This window comes from Ahaetulla prasina, chromosome 6 (genome assembly GCF_028640845.1).
Source record: "Ahaetulla prasina isolate Xishuangbanna chromosome 6, ASM2864084v1, whole genome shotgun sequence".
NCBI lineage: Eukaryota > Metazoa > Chordata > Lepidosauria > Squamata > Colubridae > Ahaetulla > Ahaetulla prasina.
This window is the reverse complement of record NC_080544.1, coordinates 62,738,813-62,756,507: the sequence shown is the minus strand read 5'-3', so window position 1 is coordinate 62,756,507 and position 17,695 is coordinate 62,738,813. Positions and strand designations below refer to the sequence as shown.

The 17,695-nt window shown below is 37.1% G+C and overlaps 1 protein-coding gene across 3 annotated transcripts in view; it reads left to right on the top strand.

The window, feature by feature from the left end:
- The first annotated feature begins 11,577 nt into the window (after nucleotides 1-11,577).
- The window catches only part of DNMBP (dynamin binding protein), a 55,397-nt gene continuing 49,279 nt past the window's right edge, over nucleotides 11,578-17,695 (top strand). For 2 of the 3 annotated variants that reach the window (XM_058187082.1, XM_058187079.1), the window contains exon 1: nucleotides 11,578-11,706. The gene's annotated coding sequence lies outside the window, so the exon portion shown is untranslated. Of the gene's footprint in view, nucleotides 11,707-12,119; nucleotides 12,256-17,695 lie in introns of those variants that run through there. The other variant, XM_058187080.1, reaches the window with a different exon arrangement.

Genomic DNA, 17,695 nt, shown 5'->3' with positions numbered 1-17,695 from the left:
ATATATATTTAACTGCATTGTGGACTGAAAACTCTTTCCGAAGGAGGGCAGGCGTTAAGCTATTCTGTTCTATAATATTCTAATCAGTCCTGTGTTTAAATTTCTCAAGAACACTACAGTACTGTAGCTCATGAAAGCCTACATCGCCCTCTTCTGGGCACTGCAGAGTAATCATGGAAAAAAGTTATAATAGGATGTTTTAAATCAGTTGTTTACATGAATATTGGAAAAGTTTCCAATGCATTGTGTGTGGGGGGGGAACCATATACAAAACAGTAACTGTTAAACATTTGTGACACAACTTTATACTGAATTATAGAGGCTAACTTTATGTGCCTGCTCAAGCCAGCCTAAGATGAGTTTATTCAGATCTGAACTTTTCTACAGATCATCGGGCCTGCAGTGTTAATGCTATTCATCTATCTTTTTAAAAAACAACAACAAACCACATACATATCTGTGTTGAACAAGATATCAGTCAGGTATATAATTAAACATATTTCAAATTTCACCCCCTCATTGTATTGTTTATCCAATATTTTCCCTTCCCCGCTTCAAATTTTATTATTGCCCATTTCCATCAAATTCTCTATTCCACACCCTTTATCCTGAATAGCATTTAATCAAATCTAGTTCCCACATTTTTTGTCCCCTTTCTTGCCCCTCTTTTCTTCATTAAACAAAATACACCATATTTATCCCTAATATTATCAAAGACCAGTAACAAAAAGAAATAAAAACAAGGTATTATCTATAAAAATCTCTCCTGTCCTAAATCTCACCTTAATTAAAAGGTCTCCCATTACTTATTTATTTCAAAGTCCCACTTCAAGTAGAAAATATTAAAATAATAAACTAAATAAAAAGAGCAAAATAAAACGGAACAAACATTATCCCATTTCTCACATAGTTCCGTGTTCATATTCAAATATTCTTTTTTTTTTTTTTTTAATTTTTGCAACAAACAAACAAAAAGAAAATACATTATTACACCCTTGTGCTATACATAAAAGGAAGATTTGGGTCTTCGGATATATCCTCATGATTGCCAAAATCCACGTTCTCGAGGTACAGGTACTGAAGCGTCCAATGTTCCAAGCGCAAAGTCCACAAATGGTTTCCAAGTCTTCCAAAAAATATCTTCTTTATACACACCACTTCTAATTTTAATATCACATGTCATTTTATCATTTAAAGCTAATTTCCACATTTCAGAATTCCACTCTTCTATTCTAAAAATCACATCTAGTTTCCAATATCTAGCTATTATAATTCTACCTATTATAATCATAATTCTAATCAATTCTTTTTCATATTTTGTTAATTCTATTTCCTTAATTACCAACAATAATATTACTTTCCCCATCATTTCAAATATCATTTTCTCCAATTGTTGCCAAAACTTTTTAACCTTATCACAATTATACCACATATGTTCATAAGTCCCCAATTCCATCTCACATCTCCAACATTTTTTACTGATTTTTTTATCCATTTGTGACAATCTTACTGGAGTCAAATACCATTTCCAAACAACTTTATAATTGTGCTCTTTAATCCTTATAGATAAAGTTCTCATAATTCTACTCTTCCAATTCACATTCCAATCTGACTCTGATATTTCAATATTAAGATCTTTTTCCCAATTTATCCTCATCACTCTTTGTAATTTTTCATCAGAATTTATAATCTTATAAACCCTACTAACGAGTCCCTTTAGCCCAATTTCATCTTTCATAATCCGAGATACTAAATATTCAAATTCGGTTTCACATCTATTTATCGAATAATTTTCCTTAGTTTTTGTCCATTTTCTATCTGTATTTTTCAAACCAACTTAACCCTAATTTTTCAATAATTTCTTTATTCCTCCTTTCATTTTCCATAACTTTTATCCAATCTCTAATAATTTCTATATTTTCCTCTTTAATCACTTCATTACGTATTATATTATTTTAATTGGCCAAATTCAATTGTCTCCCCAAAAGATTATATCCGAATTAAAATTTTAACAAATTTATTCCACATTTTACTTAATCCCTTTAACCAATAACTTCTACTTACACATTTTAAATTTGCTTTATCTAAAAACCACCTTGATCCAAATTTCTCTATATCCTTTAACTCTAAGTCTCTCCAATAGTTATCTTCACCTTTTAATATTTTTACCACTATCCGGATACCATACGCACAATAATAATTAAATAATTTGGGGATTCCTAATCCACCTTCCTTTTGATTTTGATACCACATTTTCTTCACTAATCTAGGTCTTTTGCCACCGTTACAAAATTTATCCAGTTTTTTCTGATATCCTTCAATATCTTTCTCTGTCAAATTTAGTGGTAGCATCTCGAATAAGAAGTTGAACTTAGGCAACAACATCATCTTACACAGATGATAGAGGAGTTGCAACACTGATATCAGATAGGGTGTATTTTGAAAAACATAAGGTAATTTTGGATGAAGATGGAAGATATGTAATAATTGTTGGAAATCTTAATGAGGAAAAAGTGACACTTGTTAATTTATATTTACCGAATGAAAAACAAAGAGAATTTCTTGAAAAAATAACAAAAATTTTGGAGAATGAAAGTGTAGGGAAAGTAATTGTGGCTGGGGATTTTAATTTAATCAGAGATAAAATAGACAGTACTAATCCCACCCGCTGTGGAGGAGCAAATAAAATGGGGATTTTAAATATGTGGATGCTTCGAAATGGTGTGGTTGATGTGTGGAGAGAGGTTAAAGGAATTGAGAGAGTATACACTTTTTTCTCTAAGATATACAATACATATTCTAGAATTGATTATATTTTTCTTTCTAAAGATTTGTTGAACAATGTGGATAAGGTAGATGTGGGAATTTTTAAAGATTCTGATCATGCAGAAGTTATGGTGGACTTAGATTTTAATTTTGAGAAAAAAAGAAGCTATTGGAGATATGACGAGAAATTGTATAAAAATGAAAAGGATAAAAAATGGATACTTAAAAAATTGGAGGAAAGTTGGAGATTAAATGATAACGGGGAGGTTAAATTTGAAATTGTTTGGGATGCGATGAAAGCGGTGTTTAGAGGGGAGAGTATCAAATTATCAAGTAGGAAATATAAAAATTATAAAATTAAAATGGAAAGAGATAAAATCAGATTAAAGAATTGGAAAATCAATTTTGCTTACTAAAGAAAAAAATTCTTCAGGAGCTTAATATGTTAAGAAATAAAATGATAGAAGAAGATACAGAGTTAGTAAAAGAAATTTGAGATTTTAAATAGGAATTTTTTGAATTTAGTAATAGAAATTCTAAATTATTGGCAAAGATGGCGAAAGATAAAAGAGAGAAGAGAGAAATTGGAGTTTTGATAGATGATAGAGGTATAAGATGTTATAAAATTAGAGAAATGTGAAGTGGTTAGAAACTTTTTTCAGAATCTATATTCAAAGAAACCAATTAATCGGGGAAAATTGCAAAGCTATTTAGAAAAGTATGTGGTGAAAATTGATCAAACATATAAGGAATTGATGGAAGAAGATATAACACAAGATGAGATTAATGGAATAATACAAAAATTAAAATTAGGGAAAGCTCCAGGTGAGGATGGATTACCTGTTGAGTTTTATAAAGAATTTAAAGAATTAATAATACCAAGACTGCAAAAATTATTCAATGGAATATTACATGGTGGGGAAGTACCTTCGTCATGGAATAGAACGGTGATATCCCTAATTCCTAAACCAGATAAAGATTTAGAAAGGATTGAGTCCTATCGGCCCATTTCTTTAATTAATCAGGATGCAAAGATATTTACTGCTATTATAAGCAATAGATTAAATAAATTTATAGATAGATATATAAGTTATAATCAAGTAGGTTTTGTGAAGGGTAGATACATGAGTGATATTGTTAGAAGAGTATTAAATATTATAGATGTAGCTGAATATAATGGTGATAAAATTGGAATAGTATCATTGGATATTTTTAAAGCTTTTGATTCTGTACAATGGGAAACTATTAAAGTAATTGTGGAGGCTTTAGGCTTTGGTAATAAGTTTATACATGTTATTTCAAAACTGTACCAAAAGAGCAGTGCAAGAGTGAAGGTGAATGGAATATTAACTGAAGAGATAAAATTAGAAGCTGGCACGAGACAAGGATGTCCCCTGTCCCCAACATTATTTTTATTGGCTATGGAAATATTGACAAAAATGATAGAAAAAGATGAAGAATTAGAAGGATATAAAGGGTATAAGATAAATTTGTATGCGGATGATACTTTAATTATTTTGAAAAATGTAGAGAAAGATCTGAAAAAGATATATAAGCATTTGATAGAATTTGAGGAAATGACAGGATTGAAAGTAAATTGGTCAAAGTCAGAATTATTGATGGATAGTAATGGTAATGAGTCTGAGAATATGCAAGAGCAATTTGGGATAAGGATTAAAAACACATTGAAATATTTGGGTATAGTGCTTTCACTTAAGGTTAAAGAATTGAAAAAACTTAATTATGATGTGGTGATTAACGAAATTGAGAAGAAGATAGATAAATATAAAATTTTAAAATTGTCTTGGTTTGGTAGAATTGCAATGTGTAAGATCATATTCAAATATTCTATTGGAAGTTTTATCTCAAAGTATTTCAATTTCACTGGATGTGCTTAAAATCTGCATATTTTCTTAACTTATTAACTGCCTTGTTTGCCTCGTTCCTCCTCTCCTCATTTTTATAATCCTCTAATCTTTAATACAAATTTTAATTTTACATTATTATAACATGCTTTTTATATTCTTCTCTATCATTGCTGCAAGCAGTTCTTGCTTCAACTTTATTCTTTGATATTATGAGTCTTAAAGGTCAGCCATCTAATTGCAAAAGTGTTCCTTCGGTGTGTCCTGAAATCACAAAGACATTCCCCTCCTGTATTTCTTCTTCTGCCTTTAGGTGTCAGTCTTTAGTATTGTTTTCTGTTTTGTTCTTTGGTGTTATCAGTCTTAAATTTCAAGTTCCTTTGAAATTGTCCTGAAATCACAAAGACATTTCCCTCCTGCATTTCTTCTCCTGCCTTTAGGTGTCAGTCTTTAGTCTGCAGTTACAATCCACAATTATCCATTTTGGAACCTTTCCTTTGTTTCAATTTGTTGCCTCTTTTCAATCCTGTAAATACATTATAATTCTTTAAATCCAAGTTTATGAAGAGTAGAGGAGCTGGGAAAAACTCAATTAAAGTCACTTTTTAAAGTTCTAGTTAGTTCCACTCTTTTTCCTTCTTGGTTATAAATTTTTAAATAATCGATAAAAGCTTCCAAAATTCTCCAAAGTCAATTTTAAATGGAAATGATATTTTCTCTGCTTTTCCTATTCAATTAGGGCTCTAGAAATAGATTCCAAGCCATCTTTTGTCAGATTTTAGGTATCTTTAATTATTTCCTTCCATTTTCATTTCCTGTTTAAATTTCTCAGTTTTTCTTTAAATGCTTATTAGTAAAATTGCCTTAAGTGCCTCTTCGTGAGCTGGTATTGACTCACCCGGCTTCAATATTTTATTCAATATTTGTGCTTTATCCCCCTGCCCGTTCTTATGGCCATCCCGACTTCAAGCAGCTGGTGATGGCTGCGGTCCTCCTTGCTGGGTTGAGGGACAAAAGCTGGAGCTACAGGGAATTTGCAACTTTCCTGTCTGCTCCAGCGGCTCCCTCATTCTTCGCTGCCCCTGCAGGGCAGCTATGGTCCGAAGTGGACCCCCATTTCGAGGGGATTATCGGCACTCACCCCGGACCTCTCGGGCTTCATGTCCATTTTGTCATGACGCTGGCCACTCCTTCTCTCTCTATTCATCTGTCTTTGAATCAGCACAAATTGTTCCCTCTCCTGACTTTATAGTGACCATTTCAGATTACTGCCAAATGGTGCTGACCTGATTATTTGTCTGCAAAACCATCTGCACATCAGACCACTATAGTAGGATTTTGTCGATAATTTCTAGGCTTGTTATTTTCTATGTTCCTCTTCCAACAATCTATTTTGTCATTACCCAAGTTCAATAAAGTGAAAACCAGAACAGACCAGATCAGATTTAGTAAGGGAGTTAAGTTACAAGCAACTTACTCTGAATTTCTCTTCCCTTCATTTCCCCCCCTTATATAGACAGATACGTGCAGACTTCCACATTTCTTTGTGTTCTGTTTAGATTGCAATAGGAGTGGAGGTCTAACACTAGCTGAGCCTCCTATTCTATTTCCCTGGTACACAATTGCACTGTTTTACTATCCACACTTGCATTAAACAGTAAGGGTTAAAGCAGTTACTGCTGAGTAAGTAGTCTAGAATTGTTTCGTAGTTTGATCAATCTGCAGCGCAATATTGCTAATTCTGATCCACCAGCAGCACAATGTTGCTATATACAACTGTATGCAGAGATTAACTGCAGAATGGCAGCTAGGGACTAGAGGGGAAGGCGTATTAACAGATTAACAGGGTTGGAAGGGACCTTATAGGTCATCTAGTCCAATCCCCTGCTCAAGCAGGAGACCCTATACCATTTCTGACAAATGACAGCCCAATCTCTTCTTGAAAGTCTGAAGTGATGAAGCTCCCACAACTTCCAAACATCCACTCAAAATGACAGATAAGAACTCCTTTGATTCCATCTCCTATTGATTGCTTGACTCTTCCTTCAGGGTAATGGTTGAAGTATACATTAACAGATTTTACACTTTGGACTACCATTGAAACCTGTTAGTGTAAGGCAAAGAACTTATCCCTATTTCCAGAGGTGGGCGGTGCATTAATTAACAACCGGTTTGCCTCAGCACCGAAAATGTGCATGCGCCCCTTCTGCGCATGTGCTTTGCTCACACACACGCTTGCATGCAGCTTAAAGACGCAGCTAAATAGGACGGCATAGCACCAGGACGGGTGGCTGGACCCACCCACAGGTCACAACTACCGGTTTTCCTGAACCGGTATGAACCGGTTGAATCCCACCCCTGCCTATTTCACATACACAGTGTAGACAAGATGAATGCAACATCATGGTAAAAGAGAAGAAAAAAGGTGTTGCCAGTGCATGTTGGTACTACAACCAGGTGAAAGTGGGAACAAGCCAAAGATTCTTATCACAACTGTTGCTACCATTACCTCAACTTAAATGTCAGTGGTATATGACAACATATAATTGGTCTAAGTGACAGGTGCAACCCTTGTAAATTTTTCATATTATTTTTTATGCTTGCTGAATTTGTAGCCGCTTTATCATGTTGGTTCTTATTAGTGGTATTTATTTATTTATTATTTATTTATTTATTATTTAAATTTGTATACCGCCCTTCTCCCGAAGGACTCAGGGCGGTTCACAGCCAGGTAAAAATACAATACAATAAATACAAATTAAAATACAATTAAAAAACTTATTAAAATTTGGCCAGGATTAAAATTTGGAGCTAAAAACCCATTAAAACCCATTAAAACACTAACCCAGTCCAGCGCAGATGAATAAGTAGGTTTTAAGCTCGCGGCGAAAGGTTCGGAGGTCCGGAAGTTGACGAAGTCCTGGGGGGAGTTCGTTCCAGAGGGCGGGAGCCCCCACAGAGAAGGCCCTTCCCCTGGGCGTCGCCAGACGACACTGTCGCGCCGACGGCACCCTGAGGAGCCCCTCTCTGTGAGAGCGCACGGGTCGGTGAGAGGTATTCGGTAGCAGCAGGCGGTCCCGTAAGTATCCCGGCCCTATGCCATGGAGCGCTTTAAAGACATTCACCAACACCTTGAAGCGCACCCGGAAGGCCACAGGTAGCCAGTGCAGCCGGCGCAGGATAGGTGTCACTCGGGAGCCACGAGGGGCTCCCTCAATCACCCGCGCAGCTGCATTCTGGACTAACTGTAGCCTCCGGATGCCCCTCAAGGGGAGCCCCATGTAGAGACCATTGCAGTAGTCCAGACGAGACGTCACAAGGGCGTGAGTGACTGTGCACAAGACTGTGTATCATTTCTGAAGTGAATCCAAGGCCAAAAGTTGGTACTATACATATGCAGAGATAGTTTCACAGTACCAGTTTTGGAGAAAAACCTCAAATACGATTGGAATTTAATTTTGTACATGAAGTGTAAGGAGGCACTATATTGTCCCACATTTCTGGCAGCAAAATGCCTTGAACTAGCTTTCAGTGGATTACACTGTTTAACATATATTTCCATTTGACATCTGAATCCATAAAACCATATAGGACTTGATTTGAATTTATGATAGTTCAGAATTTTCAAGCTAATATCTAAATATCTGTGAGAAAATAAAAATCCATATTCCATAGGGTATTTCATATGGAATTAGCTTTTATAAAGTTAGTGCAAGTTTGCAAAGCATTTATCAAAGCTTGTGAACTATTTCATGAAATTTCAATTTGTTAATAAATTTGTCTTCATGGGAATTTATTTTCCTCATGGCAAGTATAGCTGTTTACATTAATTGACTCTAGATGAACACTGCTTTGGAAAACACCGTATTTAAGACAAGTACCACTACATTTTTAAAAAATCATGAAATATAGGTGAGACTGATAAAATTTACCTTTTAGTTCTCTGGCATTTTTCCCAAATATTTTAGAACTTAATTTAAAAAGACTTCTAAACACATTTTGTCAACCAGGCTGATTCTGTCTATTGACAAGAACTAAATTAAAAATACAATCATCTGACAATAAAGTACAGTAGAAGATCCTTGCTTAGCTGAGATTAATACTTCATAATATAATTAGTGAAAGAATCTAGGTAGTCTTTATAATCTTTCCTAGCATTCTCAATGTATAGCAGTGAAAGAAAACTATTTAAGCTTAGATTCAGAGCAGTGGGAAAGGGAGATTCTCAGAATTACACTATGTAGCAAGGTGGGCAATCTGTGACCTACTTACTGTCCTCAATCCCTTCCTTTTTCTTTTCCTTCAACCATGAGTCTCTAGAAATTAAGCCACTGAAATTTAGCAGCGAAGTTTTTTTTAGAAGGAAAGAGCAATTTGGCTTATTATTTTAAGTAACAAAAGCTAAAGACAACTTTGGGAGAACTACATAGTGATGTGAGGAAGCAGGCCTGGCAAAGGACTACCGTAACTGCTGATCCAGTTCTACAGAGAAATTATTGAGTCTGTCATTTGCACCTCTATAACTGTCTGGTTTGGTTCTGCAACCCAACAAGACTGACACAGACTTCAGAGGATAATTAGAACTACAGAAAAAACAGTTGCTACCAACCTGCCTTCCATTGAAGACCTGTATACTGCACGAGTGAGAAAGAGGGCTGTGAAAATATTTACAGACCCCTCACATCCTAGACATAAACTGTTTCAATTCCTACCCTCAAAACAATACTACAGAGCACTGCACAACAGAACAACTAGACACAAGAACAGTTTCTTCCCGAACGCCATCACTCTGATAAACAAATAATTCCCTCAACACTGTCACCATCACCCATCTCCTTCCACTTACAATTTATATTGATAGTTTCCTGATTGCTTATTTGTAACCTATGACTATCATTAAGGGTTGTACTTTATAATTATTGATGAATGTATCTCTTATGTACACTGAAAGCATATGCACCAAGACAAATTCCTTGTGTGTCCAATCACACTTGGCCAATAAAAAATTCTATTCTATTCTATTCTATTCTATTCTATTCTATTCTATTCTATTCTATTCTATTCTATAAATTATATCTAATTTATAACAGAAAGAATATTTATTTAAACTCTCTTCTGATTTTACCAGCAAATTTGGGTATCTCAATGAGATGAGAGCAGTTTGGACATTAACTGCTGGAAATTATTTTTACGTACAATAATTTATATACTGTCTTCTCCTAGAACTCTATCTACCTTACAATCAACAAAATGAAACTCATCATCTGCACAAAACTGCCTCTTTAAGTTAGCTATTTCCAGCTAAGTTACAGTCTCTATCCTTCTTGCTTGTTGGAAAGGAACTGCTTTCTCTGATTTCTGAAAGAAAACAGGAAAGAAGCCATATTCACAAGCTGCTCCATAGCAAAGGACTGAGAACACTGATTCTTTGTCTCCCTCCTCCTTAACTAGTCACAGAAGATGGACTTTCAGCCTCTACTTTCAGGTTGGGCAAAATGGACAGGCAGACTTTGCCTGAATCAACCACAAAGGACTTTAACAGTATCTTGAATTGGAACTAGAAGCCTACTGATAACCAGTGCAGTTCCTATTAGATTGGTTTTATTGTACTGAACCACTTTGGACCAATCACAGGCTGGCAGATGAATTCTGACTAGTTCTAGCTTCTGGGACAAGGCCTTGTAGAGTGAATTGCAATAATCCAAATATGAAATGGCAAGGGCAAGAGTTACTGATGTCAGAACTTGTTGAGCCAAAAATGGTTGTAAATGGTGCCCCTGCCAAGGCTAAGAAAAGGCAGGAGCCGTAAGTCTAGGATCCTCAAATCACACTTTTTTAGCGAGTTTTCTATCCTACCTATAATTTAAGAAACGAGGAAATCTGTAACCCAAAATGGGAAATTTAGAAATATTTCTGCTGCCTGACAGAAATCTCTGAAAAATATCTTATCCCTAATTGATGGGTGAGACTCAATTAGCAGGCTTGAGGGCTCTCATTCACTCCATCTGTCCTGTAAACATACAAAGATGACTCAGTCAAATTTTCTCTCGCCTGCCCTCCACCAATCCCATTGACTAAGCAAGAACTGTGAAAGCTTTTCTGTTTGGGAACTTTATAGTTTTTACATCCTTATTACTGAAGCCCGAAGTGGTTTTTATATAGAAAAGTAGGATTTTTTTCCTTAATAATATGGTATGCCATTTATATATGGCAGCTGAAATAATGACTCAATGCCTTTACTGTTCCCATCTCTACTTTTACTGCAACTGCACTCCCATGCTGGCTATTTTTACCCAGGGTGATTTCATACATCCCACCAAGCTATAATAAGGTGGCTTTGATTTTGATCTCTAAAAACCAACGTGCATCTTGGCCAATTCTTCATGCTACATAGGGTTTGATGCTGTTGTTTTTTCCAAACAGCCACTCTCTGTGCCAATCCTTTCTGATGTCCAGAAGTTTCAAAAGCAAGCTGAGTATGGCATGGGAAGGGGGGGTGGGGAGGGAATCTGTGGGTCAAAGAAAACACAGTAGTCCAAATCAAAGGCCCCACTGGGAATGTTTTACTAGATGATTCCAGTCAGAGCTACATATCTCGACTCTCCGAGAATTAGGCTTTTGCTGCTTGCCACGTTATTTTAAGAAATGTGGTGGAAGTTATCAAAGGTGATACTAAAGGTTGATGCTAATAGTTGATGCTAATTGGAGGCGATCGGCCTTGCACCCCGCGCCGCTAGAAAGGAGTCCGGAGAGTCGGAATTAATTTTCAGGGCTTTTGAGCACGTGCTGAGTTCCCTTCCTCCGCCTCTGCAACGGGCCTGGAGGGTAGTCGGTATTAGCCGTTGCAACACGTCGGCATTAGACTTTGCTTCTGCTCTGCCAACTCACGGCTGCGACCTGCCGCCTCCAGCCCCGAATACGCTCGGTGGCGGAAAGGGGGCGCTGAGAAGGCAAGCAGGCTGGAGAGGGCGGCGACTCGGGGTGGGCGAGGCTGAGCTCCGGGCCGCGGCTGCTCCCGGGGGCCAAGCGACAGGGAGATCTGCTGGGCTGGAGCGGCCGAAGGACCGCGCAACAGGTAGGGGCTGCCGGGGACGGCGGAGGAGGAGGAGGAGGAGGAGGAGGAGGAGGAGGAAGGATTCTCGCGGAGATATCCCTTTCCGCGTCTGGTCTCAGGTTTCTCTGGTTGGTTTAGTTTCGCTCGCGTCCCAAAGATTCTCGTGTGGAAAGGAAACTCCTTCGATGGGGCCCCAACTCTTGACTTCATGGCTTCTGCTGGTCCCATTAAGCGGTGCGGTGCTGCTTCGGTCGCCTCCGTGCTTCGTCTGCCGTGGGAGATCCCATCTCCCCTCCCCTCCCCATCGCGTCCTGCAGTCTTCAGAGAGGACACGTTGGACCCGCTTCCTGTACGATTCGTCCCTCACGAACACACACTCGTTCTCCGGACATCATTTTTTCCCACAGTTCCCTGGTGCCAGTTCCCAACCTGGGAATCATACGACTTTCTGTCATTTGGTTTTAGTCCCATCGACCGGAGATTTTGCTTTGCTGCTCATCTTATGTCACCCCTGCCGGTTACAGGAGTTACTTTAAGAATATAGACTCAGAAGCAGCTCTCCAGACAGAGGTGACTGACTTTTCCCTTTTCCTTCGTGTTGACAGGGTTTGTCAGTATCCCTCGTTCAGTGTTTCTCAACCTTGGAAATTTGGAAGGTGTTTAGACTTCAACTCCCAGCATTGCTAGCTGGGGAATTCTGGGAGCTGAAACCCACACATCTTCAATTTTGCCAAGATTGAGAAACAGTGCCTTAATGCAAGACGAAGCCTACATCTGACATTCATTCTGCTTTTCAAATGGTCAATTCCAGCCTCATAATTATTGATGCTTGCTGATCATTGTAAATTGTGAGGCAAGACTCAAAAGTTGTGTCATAGTTGGCTGCCTTTTCTGACAATTGAACTTGAAAATAAAAATCAGTGATCCTGCTGTAGAATTATAACGTAACATGTTGAGCAATAATAAAATAGCGCAGAAAGGAATTGGTTATTGACTAAAGAAATGCTAGTTATATCTGATATCACTAATATAATAGAGTGACAGTTACTGATATATATGCCTTAGTTAGAAATAACTCCTGGGTATGAATAAGGTCAAGGAGCAAAATACAATTATATGGTTCCTTTTAAAAGATATCTAGTTTCCTTTAAAAAAAATGCTGCAACAAAAAGGGGAAAATTTTGAAAAAATTATTGCCATTAGAAATATGCCCTTGTTTGATTTTGGCTTGATACTTCATGTATTTTTGTTTTGGTTTAATATCTCAAAAACTAGAATGTACTGAGCTAAAAAAAATTTAAAATACCCTTTCCCTTGAGATAATAGTACCCAGTTAACCTAGATTCATTCAGCATCTTCCCAGATCAGGGATGCACTGAAGTCTTTTAAACCATGTGGTTTCTCTCCCCCACCCCCACCCCCCATACTTCAGGATTTTTGAATACATGTTTCTTAAAATGATGTTTAGACTTCAGTTCATATTTTCTAGGTTCAATGGTCCAAACCAGTGAATGTTCAGAAAGTTCTATAAATTATAACGTTAGTACAAATATTGTTGTTTCTTAGTGACCCTGTGAGAAGTACTTAAGGCCTCCATTAACAAGTTAAAGTGCCACCCACTCACCACTGAGTCAGTTGTAAACAATGCCAGAATACAATTTGCTACCCTTATTGTTTATTCCTGTCCTGACTCCCTCCAAAGTAATGGGAGATAGACTCTAATAAATTTTACAACTGAAGATGACTTAAGCTTATTTCATTTGTACTCTGAGGGACGAGATGAAGGCAATGTTACAAAAGGCCAAGCATCAAAAAATGTTGCCAGGGCATATTTATGCTGTGAACATGTTCTTAGATATCCATCGTCTTGAAATTGCATCACGTATTGCCAAATTCCTCGTCTGGACACACTTAAGATTTGTCATAATACACATGCTGTACAGTGTCTCTCTTGGGCTGATTCTTTTGCAGGTCTCATTTCTGTTTCTCATCATCATTTGGGCCTTGTGGTGCGGTCATTTCTGGCGCAGCTAATTTTTTTTCAAATTTGATTTTCAAAACTCACGTATGAATGTACCAGAGGACGGCACTTTAATAAGTTTTTATCATCTTCATTTAAGCCAATTCCTTCACATACTATGATAAATTGTATCCCGTGACAGCAAATTTATAATGGTGAATATGCAGTTGGGTAACCCTGCTTGCTTGGAAGTGTGCATATGAGGGAAAGGGTGTGGTGGGAACAGTAATAAGATTGCAAGGAGGCCAAAATGCCAGCGGGTGCTGAAGGCCCCACCAATCAGCCCTATAAATGTTAAGCATTGGGCTTTTGCCTGTGTATGCCACATGTTAAGTTATGACTTGCAATTTCCATGTAGAAATTTGTTAGTGAATTAATTCTGATTGGCCTAAATTTTCCACTTTCTCTATTGCTTTTCTATATCTATACAAAGCAATTCCTTTACAAATTTTGGGAAAACTTGTAAAGAGTTCCTAGATCTGGGTTGTTGTTTATTCAGTATTTCTGAATTCATGCATCACAGGGCTAACTGTGGCATACAGAGTGACAAAAAAGGGAATTACATTTTCTTCAGTTTATGGTTTGTAGGCAGGAGCCTCTCTGAGGTTATAACTAGGAACAAATATCTCCACAGAGTTAAGCATATTTTCTAGAATAATGTTGTGCCTGCTGATTGCTTGTCTGTTTGAATGGTGTCACTGGCACCATTTTAAAGGATATTTCTCGGTGTTTGCCTCCTTCATCACTGGACTTTTAACCGATAGTGTAACTTCGTATACAGTACATTCATATATTTAATTTGGACAGCCTATTATAATAATACATGATCCTTCTTTTTTTGAAAAAAAAATACATGATTTTTGGTTTTTGAGGGATTTTTTCCCTCTTTTCTAAGGTTATTCAGTAGTCTTGACAACTTTCTATTATCTCCTGTATCGGAGGCAATATGCTTCTCTTATTACAGAAGTGTTAATCCAGCAGGACATTTCTTATTTATGTGCTTGCTTGCCTGCTCTGCTTCTAGTAACTTTGTTTTTAAGTTTGTATCCTTGCCTTGTACAAGAAACTAAATCCAGTTGTATAGATCTAAGTACCCAGGAAGAAGAAACATATAACTGTTGCCACTGCTCATAACCCATGAAACCTTTAACTTTGGCATCCAATAATTTTATTTTTGACCATACTGGCTGGTATTAATTTTCAGACCCAGATCTACTGGGAGGCATTCTTGCAATTGAGTTTCTAAGTAAGAAGTGCCCCTAAAGTTTTGTAATGATTCCATGTAGCCTTTGATTCACCATCATTTGTTTGATTCAAAGTTATGACGGCCTTGAAAAAAGTGACTTGCAACCTGTATTAGTGCTTATGACTGTCATATCACCCTTCCGCTGTTGTCATGTAATCATAATTCAGATGTTTGGCAACCGGTTCACATTTACAACTACTTGCAGCATCCTACAGTCACATGATCATGATTTGCAGTCTTTTTTTTTTTTTTGCTGCTTTGTGGCAACAAACAGCAAAAAAAAAAAAAAATGCCCAGTGGGAAAACTTTTTATTTAACAACTGCGTGATTTGCTTAACAACTGTGGCAGTTCGTTTAACAACCATCAAAGATATTGTTGTAAAATCGGATCTGATTCGATTTAACAACCACAACAATTTTCATTGGCAATTCCAATCCCAATTGTGGTCATAAATTGAGGAATGCTAGTATTATGATTCTGCTTTTGTTTCTCCAAATGAGAGTTGCTTTGGGCTGCTCTGATGGGGATCAAGCAACTCTCTGACTATTAGTTTTTCCTAACAGAGTGAACTGAATGGGCTCAATCAGATGCTGCAACCATCATAAATATGAATTAGTAGCAAAGCATCTGAATTTTTATCACATAAACATGGAGATGCTACAACAGTCATACATGTGAAAAATAGACATAAGTCACTTTTTTTCAGTGCCATTGTAACTCTAAACAGTCACTAAATGAATTGTTGCAAGTCGAGGACAACCTGTACTTTGTGAAGAAACAGTTTCTGCATCTCAAACTTTTTTAATATGGAAATTAATGTCAGGGCTGGAAATAACCTTCCTGTGGTATTGTAAGATGCTCTGTACACCCTGTTCCATACACGCACACACCTACCATCATCAAATATAGAATACTGAGTATAACTTTGGTGTCTTGGTAAATTAAAGTGTCTTTCCCCAACATCAACTCCAGATGTTTGAGCTACAATTTCCTTTAGCCCCAGCCAGCCTAACTGATGGTCATAGTGATGGAAGTTCTCTAATTCAGAGCTCTCTAGATGCATTGGACTTTAGTTGCCAGCTGTTTGAAAGACATCAGATAGAAAAGGTATTGAAATTGAAAGCATCTGGAAGGGCACGCATTAGAAACATCTTTTTTTACTCATATAAGGAATAGTGTTATTCGTATTTGGGTCAGTAATGAGTAAATCCCAGGTGTTTTACACCTTTGCTGAAAATACATAAGGGGTTGTGATAACGGTTTTTGGATTATTATTTTTTTGTGCAAATGGCTAATATGCTTTACTGAAATGTGCTGACCATTCTTATTTATTTAATTTATGTTTAATATGGCAAGCTTTGCCCTATTAAACATAAATTACAGAATCCATCATTCTGTATTTATGCATAAATTACAGAATCCATCATTCTGTATTTATGCTAACATAATGCCGTTTTCCAAATGGGGAACACATGGAAGGAAAATTGAGAGTTTATCGCAACACAATTGGGAGATAGTTTATAGATGCAATGTCTGACTAGGAAGTTTTCATAGTGTTTAAGTTCTGAATGCACATACACGTATGGAACTGGGTATATGTACTGATTCATTGAAGGAGACATGGATCTTTTATCTAGGGAAATAAGTGATTAGACCTTGCCTTATTAGCATGACTGAAGAATAATATTTTTCTGGGGATGGATTGGTTCTTCTGGACGTGCCAACTCTGTTCATTATGGCATATTAATGGTTAGGAATAAGTAGCTATTCAATTCCCCATATCAAATTACAGATTACTGATAATTATTGTCTTGTGCTTGTCAATTTTAGTGTTTGATAAGCATCCTCATTATCTGGGAATCAGGTTTGCCAGTCATATGGCTGGTTCAGCTTGCATTCAGTTTGAATAGGAGCCTACAGTAGTGACTGTTCAATTTGAAAGGGCTGATTGAAGTGACAAGGATGGGGACATTATTAGGCATACACACCCACATTCCTTCTATAATGTTAAACTTCACAAACACTGGTAAGGTTGCAGAGACCTATTTCCTTATACCTAAGAAGAATACTGTAAGGGGACTGGAGCAAGGGTCAGAAAAGGTTATTCTGTGACTAGGACAAGTTTTCTAAGTGGGAAGGGGATAAAGGACTTATTTTCTATTCTAGGCTTTCCTGGTATATTTGCCTGTTAAACTGATGCAGCCATTCCCTAATTGCAGAATAAGAATTATGGGAGGTTTGGTGAGAGCTAATAGTGGTTAAGTCCAAAAGCTATCCAATATTGCCTTTACTGTTGTCCAGCCCACAACTGTGGAAAAAAGATGCTTCCTCTGAATTTCCATAGGTCTTGGAAAAACAAAACCCACCTTTCCCCATTAAAAGACCTGCTAAGGTGCCTGGAGCCCAATGATGCCAGGGTTGCTTACACAAACCTCATAGAGCTGCAGCGTTTCAAAGATGATTCCCAGGTTTCAGAAGCAGAGAAAAAAACTGACTTAGTTCATGTATTAACTGATGTTACGTGATTGCAGCGGTCTGAAACTGGTTCAAAATGGGCATTGAATTTGTATGGAAATGCTCATAAACTTTGAAATGTAAGGGTTAGTAACATCTATAGATACCTTTCTCAATCTGGTGCTCTACCAATGTGTTTTATTTATTTTCATTTATTTGTTAGAATTATATCCTGTTTTTCTTCTGGGAGCCGAAAGTAATTTATACAAAGAAAATCTCTTCATTTTAT